General features: G+C 47.7%; 1 protein-coding gene across 2 annotated transcripts in view; it reads left to right on the top strand.

Annotated features, from left to right (window-relative positions):
* Window positions 1-293: 293 nt before the first annotated feature.
* The window catches only part of Tspan11 (tetraspanin 11), a 73,425-nt gene continuing 63,736 nt past the window's right edge, over window positions 294-9,982 (top strand). For both annotated transcript variants that reach the window (XM_071610328.1, XM_027951185.2), the window contains exon 1: window positions 294-711. The gene's annotated coding sequence lies outside the window, so the exon portion shown is untranslated. The remainder of the gene's footprint in view (window positions 712-9,982) is intronic.

Raw genomic sequence — 9,982 nt, 5'->3', positions numbered from 1 at the left:
ACTCTAGGAAGAGATCTTGATTATCCCCAGGCCAGGGAGTATAAAGCGGATGGTCCACAGGACTCTGAGAGGGACAGGGCAGTCAGTGGTGGAGTCTTTTGTGTGTCTGGGGTGGGGGGAGTAGAGAGGCTCTATTTGTGATTAAAGAGGCTTATCCCTAGGATGCCCAGGGAACCCCAAGAACCAACTTCTCCCAGGACGGTGGATTTCCTCACTCCACCAGGGGGCCTGACCTAAGTAGAGGACTTGGGAGTGAGAGCCAAGAAAGGGAGCGGGGTGGGGGCTGCGGGGGCAGGGAGACTTGCACACACACCCCCAATCTCTTCCCCCTGCCCCACGCCCACCCCGCAAGCTTCCCCCAGGCAACAGCACAGCTGCCTCTGATCCCACTTCTTTGCTCTGTGTGCTCTGAATGTAGAAAGGCAAACTCCCGAACAAAGAGCAGGCCCCCGCCCCCCGGGTTCTGGGCGCGTCCCGCCGGCCAGTGGAGGAGAGAGGGGCGCCTGGGAGCGGAGCCGAGCGGGGCGAGGAGCTGCAGCCAGCGGCGCGGAGCACGGGGCAGAGCGGGGACCCGCAAGCAGCCGGCTCCAGGTGGCAGGGAAGGAGCGCGGAGCCGACGGGCCGTGGGCGGGCGGGCGCTGGCGACGGCGTTCTTGGTCCTGTAGGCTCGCGCTCCCTCGCGGCGTTGAGAGCCCTGCGCCCTCGGGCCTGGTAAGTGCAGGTGGCCGCTGGAGAAGCGCGCCCTGCAGGGGCTGGGGAGGGGGTATCCTGGAGAGGCGCCCCTGCGGCTCCAGAGCGGGACCCCTGCGGGGACCAGGGTGGGGGCTGGCGGCAGGGGTTTAAGGTGGCTGTGGATGAGAAAAGCGGGCAGGAATCCTCCGGGCACTCACGGTGGATGCGTGCCCACGTTGGTGTGTGTAGGGGTGCGCAGCACTGGGGTCCATAACTGTGCTCTGAGTCTGCCTTTCTGCACTTGTCTTTAGGGGGAAGCCTGGGCCTCCCAGGGCCTTGTGTAGTCCAGGGTTCCCCGTGCATGACTGTCCCTCCTCAAAATGTCACTCTCTTTGTCCACTCTTAATGACAGTAGCTGCCTCTTCTGTGTTAGCTGAGGCGACAGGCCCAGAGTCATCTTAGCTAGAAGTGTACAGTCCTTGGCTGCAGTACCCCAGGCAAAACAGGGTCTGCTAAATGCTGGCAGCTGCTGGGTCTGGCACAGACACAGGATTGTTCTCAGCAGTCTGTCTCCCTTCCTGGGCATGCCTGTGTATTTGTGGGTGCATGGCTTTGCAGGTCCTGTCACCTGGGTGTGCATGCCCATCCTCCTGCCTGCAACTGGGTGGCTCTATGGAAAGAAGGAAGAGCAGAGAACGCACTGAGATGTGTGGTTTTCACCCACAGTATGTGCAGGGTTCCAGTGTGAATTGGCTGGAAAATAAGAAAGGAAGGAGAGCCCAACTGGGGTGGGCAGGAAAGATCTTAACTTGAGTCTAGACTGCTGCCAACGCAGGAAAAAGTGTCCAGAGGTCTCTAGCACATGGCACCTCTTGGGGGAAGGGAGATGTGGGAAGAAGGGAGCAGCTTCTGGAAAACTCCTAAGCATACACTAGAGGATATAGGGTGGAAGCCGAGGGATGGGGGGAGAATGAGGGTGGTATTAGGCAGGCCTGTGTTTAATTAGTGGGCAGCTGGATTGTAATGAAAAGCAGCCGTTGGAGTCTGGAGACCTAGGTTTGAATCAGAACTTAGTGTTCATCCCTACATCATAGCACTGTTCCCTAGACAGGTCCTCTGGGGCTTGGTTGTTTTGTATAGGGGGGACCAATAATCACGATCCTTCCTATCTCCAAGGCAGCCGGAGTCACACATTAGCAGGGCCTGAGAAAGTGATTTGGCCATAGTAAGGCTCCTAGGATGAGGGGCACTGCTGGGTTCCCAGATGCCAAGTTGGTGCTTTGGGGAGTCCTTTGGTGGTCTGGAGTTGTTTGGTCTGTGGGTGGTGGAGGGATCCATTTGTATCTTGCTTCCTAAACACTCAGCATAACAGTAGTGTCTGCCTAGAGCCCCTTTTTGTACTTTTGTTGTGGAAACTATGTGCAAGCCTGTGTGGTTTCCTGTAGTTTTTGTGCAAATGCCATCTGCAGCCAGAGGAAAACTGATGGCCTTGAGGAAAACCTTCCAGTTGCTCCCAGCACCTTGACTTTCTACATGAACCCAGGGGACTTTATACTCTTCATCTTGCTTTTATCTTTCACTCACCAAATGAAGCAGTAAGAAGCACTCCCCACAGTTTGCAGCCCGAGAGACAGGAGAAGCAGCAGCTTTCTCAACCAAAGTCTCGGGTCCAGATGTCAACGTCAGGGTTCAGTCTTTTAGGGTACAGAGATTTTAGATCCAGGGCCAGTCCCCATCCCAGCTGAGGAGAGGCAGAAGGATATTAACACATAGGCAGCACCCCCAACACCAGGACATCATGGTTGGATGGCTTGTCCACCATTACTGTCACCTATCACAGAGAACTTTTTGCATGTAATAGTATTTAGTCAACGTTTGTGGAAGGAAAAGCCCTGGGCACAGGGTCCTGGAAACCCCAGGTCAAGTGCTGGCTGGGCTCCCTGCCCACTGTGTCCTGGGGAAAGTCCCTTCACCTCTTTGGGTCTGCTTCCTCATTGGTCAAAATCAGGACATCTCCAAGATTATCTTTCTGATCTCAGCTCATGAGTGTTCCCTTGAAGCCTTTCCTGACCATTGCCCTATCTAAAGCTAGATCACAGCATCCTGATCTGTTCTCTTCATAGCACTAACTATCTTCTGAACTTGGCTTTGCTCTATCCCACACAGTGTAAGCAGAGTGAAAGCAGGGAACACCTTTATCCTGAATCCTGCTGAATCCCCATCACCTAGTTCAAAGAGGGGCTCAAAAACTACTGTTGTGCAAGGGAGAGAGTGACTTAAGTCAATAAGGGAGATGCCTTCGTGCTTTCCTAATTATGTTCCGAGGAACTTCAAGTGGAAGAGCAAGCCCCAGAGGCAGGGCACCAAGGGCTCACGGTTCATCCAAGTTACATGTTGGCTTCTGGGGAGGATTTCCTTTGACAAAAGTGTTCTCCTACTAAGACCAAAATAGAAAATCACTGCACCACACCACAAGACCCACAGGCATCTTTTCAGCTCCAATCTGAAATGTTAGTACTTCAACTGGAAACAATACCTTCTTGGCCCTCCATGAAGAACAGTGATTCTGATGCCCAAAGTAGTTATTCCGCAAATCATTTCTGCTTGGTCATAGAATTCATCCTATAGTTGTAGGCAACTGATTTAATATTCTGAATTTTTGGTCAAGGTCAATATCAAAATGCTTTTGCATATAACACAGCATGTGGGAACTCTGGTCCATGTGTAAGACAGACACTAGACAATCAGGAAACACTGAATGTGCACAAGGTGGATAAGCCACACATGGTTATTTGAGAGCTACCTACTTAGGGTGACTTATCTGCCATTGTCCTCCTTGGGTGTGTCCCCAGGCAGACTGCCCCTGATGTGCCTTGTCCTCAGAGTACGCCCATCATTTTCCTGAGGAGTTGGTGATGGAAGGGAAGCATTTTCTCAGTGATTACTGAGCATAGAAGGGAGCCCCACTCAATGAAATAGCCCTGACCTGTACTTACAGCAGCCACACTTTGGGCATTTCCAAGCTGACCTCCATGTAAGACAGTCTCTCTTTCTATAAATACAGTTGCAAATGGAAGCATAACTGCTGGGTCTAACCTATGCCCGAGTTTTTGGCACAATGTATATAAGTTTAGCACTGCTTTTCCTTAACCCTGTCAGAGGAGTTGGAATGACCATCCCTACAAGGGAGAAAAAGCTTTCATTATTTCACTTAGTTTGCTATAGATGGGTGGACTTGACAGGAATAGAGATCTGGACTCTTCTATAAATTCCTTCAGAGTGCTGTTTGTTTTTGTTGTTGTTTTGGTTTGGTTTTTGAACTGGGGATTGAACCCAGGGGCACTTAACCACTGAGCCATATCCCCAGCCCTTTTTATGTTTTATTTAGAAACAGGGTCTCACTAAGTTGCTTAGGGCCTTGCTAAGTTGCTGAGGCTGGTTTTGAACTTGCGAAAAATCTTCCTGCCTCAGCCTCCAGAGCCACTGGGATTACAGGTATGCGCCACTGTGCCCAGCTGCCTGTGCTTCTTGCTGTCTCTGCTCTGGTTGACTCTTGTAGGTTCCTGGGTTCAAACGAGTTAGACTTACAAAAGAGCACACCACAGTGCAGACAGAGCTGGGCAGCGGGCTGACCATTACAAAGTGCAGGTATTCATCGAGAGCCTGCAATGAGCCTTGAACTTCCAGGTTCCTGAGAAATAATTCATAGGACCCAGTGCCTGCCCTCCAAGCTCTAATTGTTGAAATTAAACTCAATCCCAGGAAGAGATGAGAACACAGCAGAGTGCAGACTGCATGGCACACACCCAAGCCACAGCTGGAGCTCAGAGAAGCAAAGGGCGGGTGCAGGCCAAGAAAGCAAGCAGCCGGCAAGCAGAGCCCACATGGAGGCCTGCACTGGGCGCCCTCAGCCCCAGCTTGCATCCTGGCTCTGCCCCTTCCTCTCCATGTGACCTTCCATGTGGTATGTGACCTGCTAAGCTTCAGTTTCCTCATTGTAAACCGAGGAAATGATCTCTAACTCTTGGCGGGGTGTGCGAATGTCTGGGTTCAGCCTGGAAAGCTCCACTCAGCAGAGGGGTGACAAGCCCCAAAGTATGACACCGACACCCTGGAACAGCTTGAAAAAGGGATCGTGCTGAGGAGGTGACTGCTCTCCATTGTGACAATCTCCCCTGTCAGTCCTCAGGGAGCCTGTGGCCTCCTGCTGGATGCCCAGGCCAGCCAAGCACCCCTTTTCTCCCTTCAGGTCCCTTTCCAACTGGGCCATGCCCTCTCTCCACACACCTGGCAGGGCTCGGGGGGATGCAGCAGCAGTCGGCCTGGCTCTGACTTTTCCACTGTCCCCTAAGTAAGCAGATGGCCTTACTGAAAGGCTTCAGGGTCCTTGCTATAAAATACCAAGAATTAGAGACTTTACAGAGGTTCAGAAAAGGTTACGGAAAATAGCTTTGATGGTCGAGTAGGGGTCCCTATTTGGTGAGGATGTGGGACCACCCCTCAGTGGTTCAATCTCATCCCAACTCAGGGATTCCCTCTCTCTTCCCCCACCCTCTCTCTCTTATATGTATTTCATGTTTTGAAAGAGGTTTGCCTGCCAACATCACATCAACACTCATGAAATTTTTGTTTATATTAAGCAAAATAATCAAAAACCACCTGACTTTACTCTCCACAATTCACCTTTCTGCTTCATATCATTTACTAACAGATTCTAGTGTGTTTAAAAGGCTCAGAAGGAAAAAAAAAAAAAGAACAAAGGACAGAAGTGGGCCATGTTGTCCATTTTGTCTAAAATTGGGAACACATTGCGAAAACAAGCAAAAAAAAAATTAAATCATTCTATTAATTGTGTCGCTGGTATGGTAGTAGACTGTCAAGCCTTCCTGGCCAGTAAAGGTCCAAGTTTCTTTTTTTCTCTCTCTCTTTCTTTCTTCTTTCTTTCTTTCTTTCATTCTTTCACTGGGGATTGAATCCAGGGGTGCTTTACTACTGAGATGCATCCCCAGCCCTTTTTTTGTTTTTTATTTTGAGACAAGGTCTCACTTTGGTTGCCCAGGCTGGCCTCAAACTTGGGGTTCTCTTGGCTCAGCCTCCTGAGTAGCTAGGATTACAGATATGCACCACTATGCCTAGCTAAAGGTCCAAGTTTCTATAAGTATTCCTGAAATCTTATAAAGAGATTTCACTCTCAAGAAAGAAATTGAGATTCTGCCTTTTATAGATAGCCACTAGACTTTGGACATTTGGAGACGACTGTCCTGGTTTTTAGAAGAACATTCATTGCCACTACTTGAGGATAGAATTATATTTGTTAAGTTTTTATCCCTAACAACTCACACAAAGCTTGGCACACAGTATGCATTCAATAAATTCTCACTGAATGGACATTTCAAGAAGGAGCTCATCAGTCATCACTGAGATTGTGTCTTAGGAAAGTTCCTCTGCCAGAGCCAGCTACATAATTTGCGACCCAGTATAGCACGAAAAAATGACTAGAAACAACCCAAACAATCTACTTCAAAAATCAGGAGGAGATATCGATAAAAGTACTGAAAAATAAGCCTTTTCCTTTCTTCTCTGGTCTCTCTTGACACACTGTTTTTATCTGCTAATGGTATTCTAGGTAAAGAAAATTTAAGATTTTAAATTACTAACATGACTTTTACTTTATATGGTGAAATACCAGCTTCAAAGGCAAATACAGAAGCATTTAACTCATATGTGGAATCACCAAAATTACACAGTTCATATTAGGTCATGTATGCCCATGTATGTTGTTCTTACCAGAAACGATGCATGAAACTAACTTGGCTGCTTTTGGTTCGCTTCCTGCTACACACATATTCCATCAGCACTCTGCCTTCAGCTAATGAGAAGGAAGGAGGAAGGCAAGAAGGGAACTGTGGACCTCTCCACCAGCCTGCCTTTTCTTTCCTTCTATGTCAGCTGCATTTTCAGTGCCAGTAGTTGGCTAATGCAGGAAGTAACACACATAAGAAAGGGCAGACTATCATCAGCTGTTTCTCAGAATGCATAACTTGCCTTTTGCATTTGAACCGAGCTCTGCTTCCAACATAGACTGTGGCTTCTCAGGGCTGTCATGACCCATTTACTCTGTCACAAATGAAACATCTTACCTAGCACTAGCTTTTTTTGTTTGTTTGCAGATGCAGGGAATAGAACTGAGGGCCTCGCATATGCTAGGCAAGCGCTCTACCACTGCGCTCCACCCCCAGGCTCCAGTACTTGCTTAGAGACTCTCTGAGTTTCTGGAATTCCACGGAATCCGGTGTTTATGGAGAGCATGAAACTATATGCAAATGGGACAGCATAGAAGAGTGGACGCCTATGTGGAGAATATCTCCTCTGATCACATATATGTCCCACTGGTCCACTGGACTTCACTTATAAAACACAATTCAAAGTTAAAATTATTTCAAAATGCCAATGGGCAGAGCATTAAAACCATGCTTCAGGACCCTCCTGAACTTAAGGTCCTCTGAGCCATGAAGACAACATGGCTTCAACCCGTGGCCTCCCTGTTTGGCTACATTTTTGAATGGTGACCAGTCAGGGCAGAACAGATCTTGTCAGTGTGTTAGAACCCTAGGATTCCAGTTAGTTGTTTACATCTTTGTAAGACAATGGAAACTTCCATTTCTTCCCCTAGGTCGCCACTCCTCTGATTCCATCATTTATCTATTGGAAAAATAGTGTGGGTTGTTTCTAGTCTGTTTAAAAGATTCAGAAGAAAAGAACAAAGGGTAGGAATGGAGATGATCATTGTCCATTTTGTCTGAGGTTTGCAACAGATTGAAAGGCAAAAATCTTCCAAGAGTCCTTAGGCCTGTTCAAAGATGTTCCCACGCTGTCCTAGCTAGCCCTGATCATTTTTATATCAAAGCTGAGCAGAAAGGTGGGGATGAGAGAGTGATTTAGTTATTGTGTTAGTCAGCTTCTTATTGCTGTGGCCAAAATTTCCGGCAAGAATAGGGTAGAGGAGGAAAAGTTTCCTGGGGCTCAGAGGTTCAGGCAATGGTCAGCCAACTCTGTTGCTGTGAGCCCCAGTGAGGCAGAACATCATGGTGGAAGGGTGTGGCAGAGGACAGCTATTCAGCTTATGGCAGCCAGGAAGCGGAGAGAGACAGAGACAGAGAGGAGCCAGGGACAAGACATAGTGCCCAAGAGCATGCCCTCAGTGACCCACCTCCTCTAGCCAGCTCACCTGCCTATAGGTACCACCCAATAGTCCATTCACGTTATTAATCCACTAAATGAATTAATCCACTAATGAGGTTACACTTCTTATAATCCAGTCTTTTCCCCTCTGAACATGTGCATTTCCTAACACGTGAGCTTTTGACATGACTTTTACTGATTCCTAGATCCAAACCATAACAGTTATCAAAGGAATGTTCTTTGGGTTAGAGAGAAGACAGACACAGGGAAGAGGGCATGTGAAAGTGCCCTCCACATTTGAGGGTGCTTTTTGCACGCAGAGGCCGAGGGCAACCACATCTTCCAGAAGATAGGAACTCCTCTGTGTCTGAGAAGAAAGGGGGAGACAGGAAGTTAGATCCAGAAGCACTGGGAGAGAAGGGAGACATTAAGGGGGCAGTTAGCACTTTCTGACTCCTCTGAACAGGTAGCTAAGGCTTTTAACTCGGCTGGAAACCTCAAGTTCCAAGCAAGTTCTGGGAAGCGAGTACTAGTATAGAAAACGGGGAAGAGAGCAAGAGATGAAAGTAAACACTTCTCTCCTTTTAATGTAGAAAGATCAAGTTAGAAAAAGCAGTGACAGATCACAACTGTAAAAATTTGTCAAGGAGAAGCCACATTGACACTGTCCTTCTGATTCCTTTAGTTGGTCCACAGTCTATCTTGGTTTTAATTTATTGTGTAAAACCTGCTAGTTTTGAGTAGCTGTTTCTATCATTAAATGGGTAGATGCATAACTGGTTGATACAAGTTCCCCAGGGGTCTGTGCACTATGTTCTGACAACCTGCAAGCTGAAAATGAGTTTTACATATTTAAAAGACTGAAAGAAACTAAAGAAAATGTAGCAGAAGATGTAGGTGGCCCCCAAATCCTATATCAACTTGTCCTTTACAAAAAAAAAAAAAAAAGGTTTTCTGACTTCTAATCTACTCAGCTCAGCCTGGGATGATAGCAAAGAAGAGTCAAGATGGTCTCCCTGGGTATCACCTTCCGAGACCACAATTTAACTCACCCGGGGAGCAGCCAGGGAATTGGGTTGTTTTCAATCCTCAGAGGTTCCAGGGTGCATCTAATGTTGAATGGCACTGCCCTGAGGCTGCGGTCCCCAGTGGGAGGCTGGGGACCAGCAGCGTCCTCGTTGCCCAGCTTGTCAGACAAGTTTAATATTGTGAAAGGCAGGAAGGGCAGGAGGGTGAGGAAGGGAAGAGAACAGAAGGTAGGGAGAAAGAAAGAAAAGGAGAGAAGGAGGGAAGAAAGAGAGGAGGAAGAAAGAAAAAGAGAAATCTCAGGCCCCACCCCAGCCTCGGCATTCTGATACACAGTCAAGTCCAAGAACACTATTCAAAGGCTTGGTCTTGGGCTGGGGATGTGGCTCAAGTGGTAGCGTGCTCGCCTGGCATGCGTGCGGCCCGGGTTCGATCCTCAGCACCACATACAAACAAAGATGTTGTGTCTGCCGAAAACTAAAAAATAAATATTAAAATTCTCTCTCTCTCTCTTAAAAAAAAAAAAAAGGCTTGGTCTTTGAAACCCAAACCAGTTGGTGAAGACACACCCACAGATGGGTTAGTCCGAAGGAGAGGAAGGAAGTGAAAGTTCAAGGCCTCAGGTCTATACCTGGAGATTACTGAGACTGTTACCTTACACGGAACTGGGGCCCTGGGAGGTGACGCAGGCTGCAGGAACCAGTACTTGGGACAAAGTAACACCACCAACAACAGCTATAATGAATTCCTTCCCCAAAACAGTCATTTAGAATAATTTTAACTTTGGGCTCTATTTTCCTTGCCACATGTATCTTAATCTTTTAGTATATTAACTGCATTAACTGATTAGAAGTACCACTTTGGGTAAATGTAGGGATTTACCTGCAACTTCTGAACTACATTGAAATAATTTAAACAAATACTATACATGGCTGGGAAGTGGAGTTGGACTGTTAGCTTTCACCTCACAGCTGACGGAGGAATTCTGTCCTCCCACCTGGGGAAGGACAGATTCCCACAGGATACTTCTTCCTAATTTCCTGCCCTCCAACACGGTAGAGGAGAGGTGGAGGATTTATAAGAATATAATAAGAATAAGAAG

This window comes from Marmota flaviventris, chromosome 3 (assembly GCF_047511675.1).
Source record: "Marmota flaviventris isolate mMarFla1 chromosome 3, mMarFla1.hap1, whole genome shotgun sequence".
In the NCBI taxonomy this organism is placed as follows: Eukaryota; Metazoa; Chordata; class Mammalia; order Rodentia; family Sciuridae; genus Marmota; species Marmota flaviventris.
The sequence above is the reverse complement of the archived record's forward strand: the minus strand, read 5'-3'. Positions and strand labels throughout refer to the sequence as shown.